Below are 11,844 nucleotides of genomic sequence, written 5' to 3'. Positions count from 1 at the left end.
TCTTAGGTCAAGATAAATTTGGCTGTTGTTACGAGAGGGTTAGTTTATCTAGAGAGATTGTTAATTCTATTTATTAACCATTTCCAAAGGGTATATATTAACCGAGGTTATTGAATAATAGCCGATCCTTCATGGTGTAGCATTAATACTTATGAGAAATAATTGATACATAGTGGACGTTTCACAAATGATTTTCAAAGAACTTGACCTTCCTCTCTACGACAGGTGCTCTTTTATTTTTCGTTCGCACGCAACTCTCCCTTTCTTTCGGAAATAGAACTTTCTGCATTGCATAGTCTGTAGAAAGGAGGGAAAACTAATATAAACCTATCCACAATGCTTATTATTATGTTTTTGATGATAGGCTCAAACAGATGCTAGCTATTGTGAACTTCCGTTTCCTACAAAAGCAAATATATAAAAATAACTAAAGCAATGGCATGAAATTTGAGATTATAAATTTAATATATCAAATTTATTCCAATGAAAGAGTTTCAATTCAGCCATTTCTAGCATTATATTATTTATTACTATAGTATACCCATCGTGGAACTGTCAAATGCAACTTCATTGCATACGATACCATAGCTATTAATCATCTAATTAGATAATTCAAATCATACCATTGGTTAAATCCTATGTATATTTATTATATAATATATAATACGAGATCATTTCTGAATATATAAAAAATATAAAATAAATATAAATGAATAAGAATAGTAATATAAATAATAATATAATAATAAGAATAAATGTAACACAATGATAATAAAAATAATATAAACTAATACAAATTATTAAAATGAATTTAATTGCATATAATAGATAATATCACAATATTACATATTGTTCAAGGAATTAATATTTAAAAAATTAATAGAAATTTAAAGATGCCCACAATGTACTTCAAAGACAGTTTTAAATAATGTAGAATTAAATTCATATGAAAACATAACATTAAGGCATTTCAATTTCATTAAAATAAAATATATCAAATATTTTTTATGAAAGAATAAAATTACTACAAAAGTTGGTCCTGTAGAGAGGAGAACCTATAACAAATATTTCATAATAAACTGAAATTGCTCAACATAAAAATATTGGTAATGTGGTGTTTTCACATAACCAAGCAACAAGATATATCGATGGAAAGCCCTTAACGCATTGTGTACGCGACGCAGTTGGGACCTAGAGACTTGGCTTCGATTCGAAAATCGACGTCTTACGCTTGCAGAAACTGAAACTTTGAAAAGGGCTTCCGCACTCGGAGGACAATGCCTTGACTGGAATATAATGAAGGACAACCCGTTCCAATGTTCAATCGCCTGATCCCGTCGATCGCTGCGTTAGCTCACACCAAACCGTTAAAGACTTGTTCTTTGAAAAAAAATTACGTTACTCATGCTCATGCACTCAGGGTTTAAATCCGTACCATTCTAGTTATTAAAGATATTGATTGGGTATTTTGCGGGCTTCAGCGATGTCAAATTTGCACTAATCACAGGCACACTCAGATGGTAGCTCATCTAGGATGGTTCCTAGACTATTTATTTCCAGAGTATTCAAAGGCGGATTAAAAGACCCAGGGACACATTTCTATACAGCGAGAGAAGTTTAGATAAGAAGGGGGAACTTTCTCCTTCCTTTTCTCTCTCGGACACGCTGGATGACCATGTAAAAAAAAGTGGCGTAAAAAAAACGGGATGCGGTAATAACCGAGCATCGGTGAGCAGCACATCGAGGGGGTAGAGGGACGTGGGGCTGGAATAAAAAAAAAATAGCCCACCCCAGAGGGGAAAAAACGTACCTACTTTTTGAGCAAGATAAAAGAGCAGGGTGAGAAAGAATAGTTGGGGGTAGGTGAATGAGAGAAAGAAGACGAAAAAGAGGAGGAGGAGGAAGCTTTAAGGGAGGTTGTTCATAGGAAGGGGTAGACAGAAAGACAAGAGGTCGAACGGGAATATATAAAAAAAAACGAAAGGGGTGGGTTGAGGGAGAAAGAGGGATCTTGTGGGGTGAAAGGGGATGGAGAGAGAAAGCGAGTGAGAGAAAAAAATCCGAGGGGATGGGGGGAGACACGTCGAAGGTGGGGTGAGCGGATACCAGGGGGTTTTTTTCTCGATCCGGTTCCTCGTAGCTCACCCTCCCTGGGGTGGACCTGGCTGCCTTGGGGGGACACGGAGAGGATATTCATTCGGGCCGTGGCATGGGGAGGGTAGGATGCTGTGGAGAGCATAGGCAGTTCAAGGTGGAGATGATGGTGGAAGGGCCGAGGTACGTGTAGCAGGGATGCTGAGGGAAGGAGAGAGACGCAAGCGAAGAGTCACCAACCCCCTCGGCTCCTCTGAGCGACGACCCTCGAGAGAGAAATTCCCGTCATGCCGACAGGTACACGTCGAATCTGGAACTCGCTTTTTTGCCAAAGATCTCCCTCCCTCCCTTCCGTACGATAATGCTGTCGAATGATGCAAGCAATCACTTGACGGCGATTGGGTTTGTGGAGCGACGCAACCATCTGGTTCAGGGGTGGGCACCTTCAACTTAGGTTCATGAGAAAGTGCCGGGAAAGTACCAAAGCACCGGCAGTTACTGAGGTAATACGGAGTCCTGAGTGGTACCAAGAGCATTTAAAGGCAAGAGCGAGGTCATATCGGTTCTGATCATCCGATCAGCCTGCGGCAATGGTCTCACATATATAAGATCCGGGTTTGACTCTGGGAGTATTTCAAGGACATTCCATGCCTCTCACATGGCGGGGCGTCAGGTGCGGTCAATCTCCTCCTGCCGGGCACTGTACACAATCGCAATAGTGTTCATGTGGTTCCATGAACACTATTGTTATCAGGTTGAAGGGGGGGCATCCACCCTGAGGCGGAATACCTTAACTTACTGCTTGACGTTTGAAAACAAGTTACTAGTTACTTTGAATCAATAGCCGCATACAGCTAATCGATGAAAGTAATTTACAAATATTTTACTCCTTTTGGTAATGGTATAAGCATACGAACTATTCAGAGTTTTTCCATTAGAAAATAAAATCTACCTTGACTAGTAAAATTATACTAAAGATAGGTAATAGAGTGCAATTTTTGTTCTCTGCCGAAAATAACAATTTATTACCATTACATCAGATTTAATAAAATCATAATGTAAATATAATGGAAAAGTCACGAGTTTACACCATATTATGGAAATGAAAAATCCATTGCAATTCTAGATGCTGAAATTTCGGAAGTAAACAAACCAATCCAAGGCCTAACTCCCTAATACAAGTGACTACCCTGGGCTTGCATATAAAACATTGTTTTAAGGACCAGGATGATCCATAAAGATATCCTTACGACGAAAAAATGGCATACAACTGCACAAGGAAGACACACATCACATATTACTCTGGCCTTTTCGGGTGCTGTGGCAGCATTGTCCACATTCACTTAACATTCAACATTAAGAATACAATAAAAGATAGAGACCTACCCTTGTCCTTAAAAAATAGAGCAGATTTGATTCTTAAAATCCAAGTACAATATTGGTATCATCTCTGATTTGTGATGAATGTACTTAAACTTTGACTTTGACCGTCATAAGCTAATAATCATACAAATGGTGTTTATGAATTTTCATCCTTTACTACCTAATTATACACGATGTATATCTTTAAGATGCCAACATGATTAAAACGTTGACTATTTCAAACATAAAATCAATCTAATCTCAGTTATCCCAGCCAAGTCATTGACTGGAGTCCTTTTGCAAAAATTTTTTATTGCTAATTTAAAATACCATTGTTGATTTCACGGGAAATGGTATGATTTCGGCATTTATACTGCAGTAATTGAGGAAAACACTATCGTAAGAAAAATTTATTTCTAGAATCGGAAACTTATTTTACTTACCCATGCACAGTGAAAATTACAATCGCATATCTCAGGTGAAAGAAACCTAAGAGAGCTCATAAATTATCATTCCATCGAACCTCGCCCAAAAATGTTAATCCCATAAGAAAAAAAACTTGAGTAAACGCATTCTCTATCTTCAAAATAAATTGTGTTTGCACAAAAATTTTTTAACAAAGGTTTTAGCTACTGATTTGAAAATTACATATACCTTTAAATGGAATTTTTGGCGTACGTACTAAGGAACTGCAGTTTTTTGTACAAACACCTAATTTTCTGTCTGTTGAGCCAACCCTTGCAATGAGGGATGAGCGCACAAAAAATATTTCCAGAAAAATTATAAACACAGCAGTAATATTTATAATTAAGTTTAAATGGCATTTTTGCATTCAATACCCTATTACTTAAATACTTTTTTATCTATACCTTAAATTAAGGGTTGATGGCATAATTTTTTCGATCAAAAATTGCTTTTAAAACTCTTTCAATATATTTTTCCTAAAAATATTTAGTATATTAAAATGTAAGGGAGATTATTATTAAAGGGGTTTCTATTATTTCAGCCCTTTCGGTTCAACATTACCCACATGACTAACATTACCGAGATTTTTTATAACTCTTGATTATTCATGGGAGCTTGAATTTTATAGGATAAAAAAATATCGAATTGCAGCAGTTATTTTGTCGATAATAAATATGATCCAGAATTATAATCGACCCCTAGAAACGACTCTAATAGGTACAATTTTTTTCAAAAATCTACCTAAAACAATCATGACGAGTATCAAATTAAGATCTTTCACAGTAAAATGCAGATTTACTAAACTAAAACTAGCTAATTTTGGAAAAAATAACGAGAATGATCTTTTTTTGAATGAGTGGATAGATAAAGCCAAACATTTTTGACCCCACTCGGAAAGGGTCTTAAAGCCAGAGGAGGAGAAGAAAAGGTAGCAAATTAGGAGGAAAAAAAACCTGGTAAGATCGATATGGGAATTGTATTACAAGGTTCAGAATGCTTTTTTTGGTATTTACGATATGATTGTACGTTCCTTTTCGCTGATATGAAAAATCAACGCCACTGAATTCTAGTGTTCAAAACCAGAGCTTACAAATAAATATGGGCTCGATCTCATGAATTCATACGCTAAAATGACTTGTAATGGTCCAATAATATTACATTCAAGGTGAAATACTATCGTGCACCGTGGAATCATGACATTATTTCTCTTTGATGTGTACTCATAATCCAAACCGGAGGGATAAAACTTTCATAATCCATTCCATATTACCTAAATAATTAAAAGGAGTCGCTATGTTTTAAGTGGTGTGCCAAAGTTTTCCTTCGCCTTCTTTTGAGTTTCCTTAGAGCTTTTCTAATTCCCGTAACATGGGACTGTGTAACTTATCACCCAGTAAGAATCAGATATTGACAGCGTCATGCTATTCATCAGCCATCCTTTCAATAAAAGCATTTCACCCCAATATTTGATGCATGACATCTATGGTAGGTGATTTTACTTCTGGGATGCGAGGAAATAATTACGAATAAAATGTTTCACGCTCTAAACTTCAGCTTTATATTTAGTCAGCATTCATGTGATACAGGCCAAATATGGTCGAAAACAGTGGCGCGCTCTATTGAAGTCAAGGAGTCATCTAAGCTACACATGTGGAAGAGAACAACGTTTTACAATATGCTAACAGTATGCCATCTAATAAGATACCAGAATTTGCTCAGGAAAATAAAAATGAAACAAAGAGCATCATATGATGGTAGGTAATCACGAGGTATATATTTTATATATATACCTCGTGATTACCTATATATATAATACTATAGTATAGTATATATATATATATATATATATATATATATCTACCATATATATAATACTATAGTATAGTATATATATATATATATATCTACCATATATATAATACTATAGTATTATATATATGGTATATATAATACTATTGCTGCTTTTATCTCGACCATTTCAGACAGCCTTCGCCTGAAGTTTAACACACGTATATTTTTTATGTTTATTAATTTAATACAGAATTATTAACACAGAAAATTAAAGAGGGATATAATTGCTGATAGCGAAAGAGAGCTATGAAAACGGTCGGCCTTGTTCTCCATAGAGCTTTGACTCCAAGCCCATTGTCGCTGATTTTCTCTTTGATTAAGAATTGAGGAGGAACGATTTAGTTCGCGCTTATTACTTTTCCGAAACATAGCTGTAAATCTTTTGATTGGGAATATGGTATATTTTGGTGAAATGTGAAGGGAGTACTTCGCTACACCCTTATCAAAGCAATCCACAGCGACTGAGAACAAAAAATCTCTGAACTTCTCATGCCGTGCATTCAAATACAGACGGATATTACGCTTATGGAATATATGGGTGAAAACCACATGATCGTCTTCAACGGACCTCTAAGAGTATAAAACTGCTATTTTACTGCTTTTATTTTAGGGTGAAAATTTGTCACTTGGCCCAATATGGTGATAGAAAAGTATGCATAATATATTAACGCGTGTTGATAGAAGCGTTAGGATAAACTAAAGACCAATTACCGCCAATGGGTCCCATTCAAACACGAAAAAGAAACAGAAAAATGGAAAATACCCGCAGCCTCAACGTAATCTATTCCGTATTCCCCTAATAGCAATTTCAGGGCATCTCAGATGAAATATAATCGTATAAAAGAAAATGAATGATTATAGATATAAAGAATTTAAGGGAAGCGGATGTACTGTACATTCGCTTCCCTTAAGTACCATTTAGGTTTGATTATGTTGAGAAATGTATCATTGACACTCTATGACAATATGTCTGTAATCAAGGACACAGCAACCTCACCTCGAGTCCTTATGATGCCTCTCTCACAGTACACTGGCATGCAATGCAAAAAATGTTATTCTCAATTATTTATCAATCAAGTATTAAAAGACCAGTTATCGCCATTGAGAACATGAAAGGACAATGTCTTTACGGTGTCGAAGGCGATAATTAACGTCTCCATTTCCTTTTTATTAATTACGAATCCTCTTCCAGTATTCACCAAGAACGTCAACTTAAATAATAGATATACTTTTAGAGGGGAAATAGAGAAAGACAGATAGTGCCGTAGACTATTTTTGTACAACTTTAATACCAATATAAATTTATCAATAAAAATGTACTGAAATTCAACGGACATCAGCTTAAAACTGTCGTCCCTAAAAATCAACTCAGTTATCTATCCTTATAACAATTTTTTTACGGAGAGAAGACGAGTACATAAGAGTAATGTTAGGCCGTAGTGATGATTTTTATGATCATAAAGCCCCATGGATCAACACTAAAACAACAGTCTTACCATCATATATGACAGAGAACTTTCGTAGGTACACATTTTGACTTCGCTTATTCCCAAACACTACCAATGAAACTTTTTAAATGCTTTTTCGCAGCTTGAATGTCAAAACCCCTTTTCATTTCTAACACAGCTATAGAAAATGTCCACACACGTATGCTATTAATCTTAAAAATTGAATTACATTTTTGTATCATGAATCTGCGATGCTCAAGATATTAGTTCACATAATTTTTTTATGTCAACACATTCTATCCGAATGCGTTTGAATCTGAAATTACTTTATTTTCCTATAGGCATTCTGGTTTTGCTTAGAGATTATACATTGATATACTCTATTTGATTCCACAAAGTGTTATGACTTTCATACCAATATAACGGATTCGTCGTCATGAAGTAATTACTATTGAGCCACATCGCATCAAAAAACTTTACGTCTGTCGAAATGATTAACTCGAATTTATACCATAACGGATAAGACAATTCTATAGCTCTAGTCTCGGTACACCTGAAACTCAGTTCTTCCCCGCAACCCTTTCGGTCAAGTGCGAGATGCTATTGCATTCGTAACTGTTCGATGGATCAGAGAGCGAGGGACCAGATTGGAAGCAAAGGGGTGCTTGGGTGGATGGCACGATTCCCATGAAACCATTGAGAACCCCACAACACGACCGGCTCGCTCACGTGTGTCTTCGGGGGAGAGGAGAGTGAAAGGAAGAGTATCGGGAAGAAGAAGCTGGGCAGATGCACCCCCTGAAGAAGAAACGCGCCCCGAGAGAAGATTCTTCAGGGGCCTCAAAACATCATCGGGCGCAGCTTATGGTGGGGGGGGGGGGAATTTTTCCAGTACCATCAACAAGGACGGGGCGGGGAGATTTTTTTCGACGCAAATAAAGGGGTGGAAATCCGGACCCTGAGAGAGAGGGGTGAGGTAAGCAGGGAAGAGCAGCGTCATTACCTCATTCCAATACGTATTGAGAGGAGGAGTTGGGAAGGAGGAGGAGGTGGTATGGATGCGGGTCCAAAGGTGAAGGGGTGGTGTATTTGTGTGCATGTGTTCGGGAGGCCAGCGGATGAGGGAGAGGAGGAGGTATAGGGCGTGGGAAGGTGGATGCCTGACGACCGTTCGAAATTCGGCGTCACACCAACCGTCGCTTTCCCGTGGCGGCGGCAGCGGCGGCTTCTCTCCCCGTACCCCCACTCCTCCCTCGCCCTCTCTCTGCTGCACTCTCCCACTCCTCCGACCGAGACCTCCCCCATTTCTCCACGGTGTCACTTTAAGGAGGCGGGTTGGCGGAATCGGGTATGCATGCGTCCAAGCGACAGGGTGAGAGGGAGGGTGGCCGGCGAAGGGTGGGTTATCGGAGCGGCCGTGAAAAGAGCAGCGGGGAGGGAATCGGGTGTTTGATGGGGGTGGATCACGGGTATTGGTGGCCAGATCGCGGGTCTTAATAACACACTTGCAAAGGGTATCAAAACTTTGCACACCTGTAGTGAATTGTGAAACAACATTTACAGTGTGGGTAAACTTTTCTCGGGATTCCCACCCGGTAAAATACCCCATTTTAGCCAACATTCAGAGCCTTCACTCATGGTTTATCGTCAGGGCTGCTGAATTTCATTTGAAGGTTTTAATTTAATTTTAAGTTCTAAGGTTTTTTGGTATTTAAAGTATTTAATTAAAGTATTTGTTTGCCGTCTTATACGAAACGACATTCACCAGCCCTGAGGATGAGCCACAAGTTGAAGCTGCTAACGTCGGCTAAAATGGGGTATTCAAATGGGTGGGAATCCCGAGAAGAGTTTATCCACATTATTCGCCAGGTAAGCATCAAATCTTATTTAAATATTCTTCAAATGACCATTTGCAATATAGGTAGATGAGAAGCGAGACTAATAAGAGCCTCGTATACCGTAAATAATTACAAATTAAGTACGTACAGTTGGAAAGTGAAGTCAATTAAATTTCACTGTTTCCTGTTTCTTGGCAGCGTAATCAAAACGCGTTGAGTCGGTGGCCAAGTGAAGGGAGTTGGTGATCACAGGGATACGCGGTGAAAGCACATCCCTCACCAAAATCTTCGTTTAAGTTTTCTAAGATAAAAACATGGTGAAAATTGCGGGTTTCCCCTCTCCTGAAAACATGAGTCAATCATCGAGCGTTTAAGACCGTAAATATGATATATTCACGTCTTCATTAACCCTATGGATGAGGGAATGATTTACCACTGTGAATGAACTTATAATTTTCGATGTCCCTCGTTTAATCAAAATTGGAACATTTGATGCAGCAAGAGGTTCCGATGCCACATAAAGTCGCGTTACTGTATGGAGTGAACCACAATATCTATCACTTCCAATATAATAAAACTGGCATAAAAATGTCTAAAATATTCAGTCTAACTCTTTTCAGATATTTTATTCCTTATTAAAGCATTATTGACAGGTAATAATTCAAGTTGAATTATTATTACAGTAGTATCGACTACGTGGTACAGCAAAGCCTTACTTATGGTCTTACGCATTGAAGCGCTCCCTTTCCAAAAATCTTTATCTATAAATTGATTTCTTTTCCGAAATCGGAAGAGGCATATGTATGAATCGATTGATATTCCAAAATTGTCAATATGACTCTATTTAATGATTACAAAGGAAGGACAGTTTGAGGGATGGAGTTCGTATGTGGGACGAGTTATAGTTATGTCAAACGCAAGGCACGCCAAGCTGTACTCAATGCTTTGGAAGTGAAAACTTTGAGGAAATAAACGAGCTTGAGAGGTAAGGTGAGATACTTTACGGGCGGCGTTTATCGAAAAGTTGAATTTTCCATCTGGAGAGAAAATGGAAACCAGGGAAAACGAAAGAAATCAGTTTTTATATCGATATTTATTTGGGGTTGGTTATAAGTACTAAGTGAAATTGTAACACGTTAACTGCTATTTTTAGGTACTAGTTATCTAAGTAAATATAAAAACCAATACTTATCTGAAATTTACATTTCCGTTTTATTTCATTATAAAATTTCCTTTTCATAGGAAAATTTTAAAAAGTTGCTATTTTAATGCAGACGTCCATCACACCTACTGCATGAGAAAAACTATTTGATACCAAATGGAAAATTAAAACTAGATTCTGAATGAATTATAGGTACTAACGGTTAATGACACTACCATTCTATCTCATTACCTATACCAACCCCGCCATTACTTATGTGTTTCGTGACTCTAGAGCAAAAATAGGGGCTCACTGACATTAAGGAGGCCATATTCTGAGGATTAAGTAGGTACTTTTAATAAAGCTAGCCACGTTCCCAACCAACTATCATCTCCCTTAAAAGAATAGGGTAGTTTCCATCATTAAAAAAAACGAAAGGCATTGATTGCGATTCGTTACCCACCATTAGTGTATTCATAATATACAAATTATTTGGTTTTAGAAATCCCAGTTTAGACGAATGGCAATGGTCAATTTTAACCGCATTTGAAAAGACCAGATTGGCGCCCATTCGATGCCACTCCACGTGACGTCACAGGGACCTATACGAGTATATAGGAGTTTTATATCGTCTGAGATTACCAATGCATGCATGAGGCACAGAGCTCAGGGAAACATCTCTTAATAATCACCTATTAAAACTGCCTAAAGTCGGAAAGTTTTCTTCGTTTGACAGGGTATTAATAATCCTTATTTAAGCCAAGCGCTACCTGATAGCAGGGGACTCTGCTACCTGCTAGCAACCTGCATCGTATCAGCGCTCAAAGCCTCGCCCCGAGGTCACCACACCCGGCGAAAGCGGGAACCAGAATGGCGTCACACGGGGTTTTACCAGCATTCATACTTAGCCGTCGCGTTTTCGCGCGCTTGAAATTTTTCACTTTTCATTTAATTGCGAAAAAAAAATGTCGCCATTAAAAAATCTAAAAGCGTGAAATACGTACTCCAGGAGTAAAAATCTTTCGATTTAGGCTATAAAAAAATAAAAGGAAACCACCCTATTCTCTAAACTTTATTGTTTCTGGCTTTACTTTGTGAAAGTCCATTCTTAATAATAAAACGTTATTGTACTTTTCCACACGATTTTGAATGCACCCTATTCTCATTAAAGCCCGCAAGAATGTGCAATCTAATCTTCAAAATTGCATAGGATAGAGCGAAATCTTAGCCGGCAAATCAAAGAAGACTGTGGGATATGTGTAGTGCAAAACAAAATAGCAGATGTACCCTCGCACTTAGGACCTTAAATACATAGGCTCCGAACGGTCAGTGAACATATCCCGAGTTAATACTTATTTATTCCATGATGCAAGCAAGCCTCGCATTAGAGCTCAGTATTTATCAATGCACTCCATACCACTCCAGTCTGTCGAATTTATTTCACCTTCTGCCAAATGCCCTTAATATTTCTGTTCATTTTATTCAATCTACAAGGATACAATCATTTTGCTGCGACGATCTTTCTGGTTTTTGTTTCAACCTTTTAGATAATCCTTTTTTCTGAAAAAAAAACTCTTATTCCAGGTAATCTCCCATTTAAAATAGCCAAAAAATGTCTGAAATGCACTGAAATAGTTTACAAAAG

The sequence above is a fragment of the Ischnura elegans genome, chromosome 2, assembly GCF_921293095.1.
Source record: "Ischnura elegans chromosome 2, ioIscEleg1.1, whole genome shotgun sequence".
Classification (NCBI taxonomy): domain Eukaryota; kingdom Metazoa; phylum Arthropoda; class Insecta; order Odonata; family Coenagrionidae; genus Ischnura; species Ischnura elegans.
The sequence above is the reverse complement of the archived record's forward strand: the minus strand, read 5'-3'. Positions refer to the sequence as shown.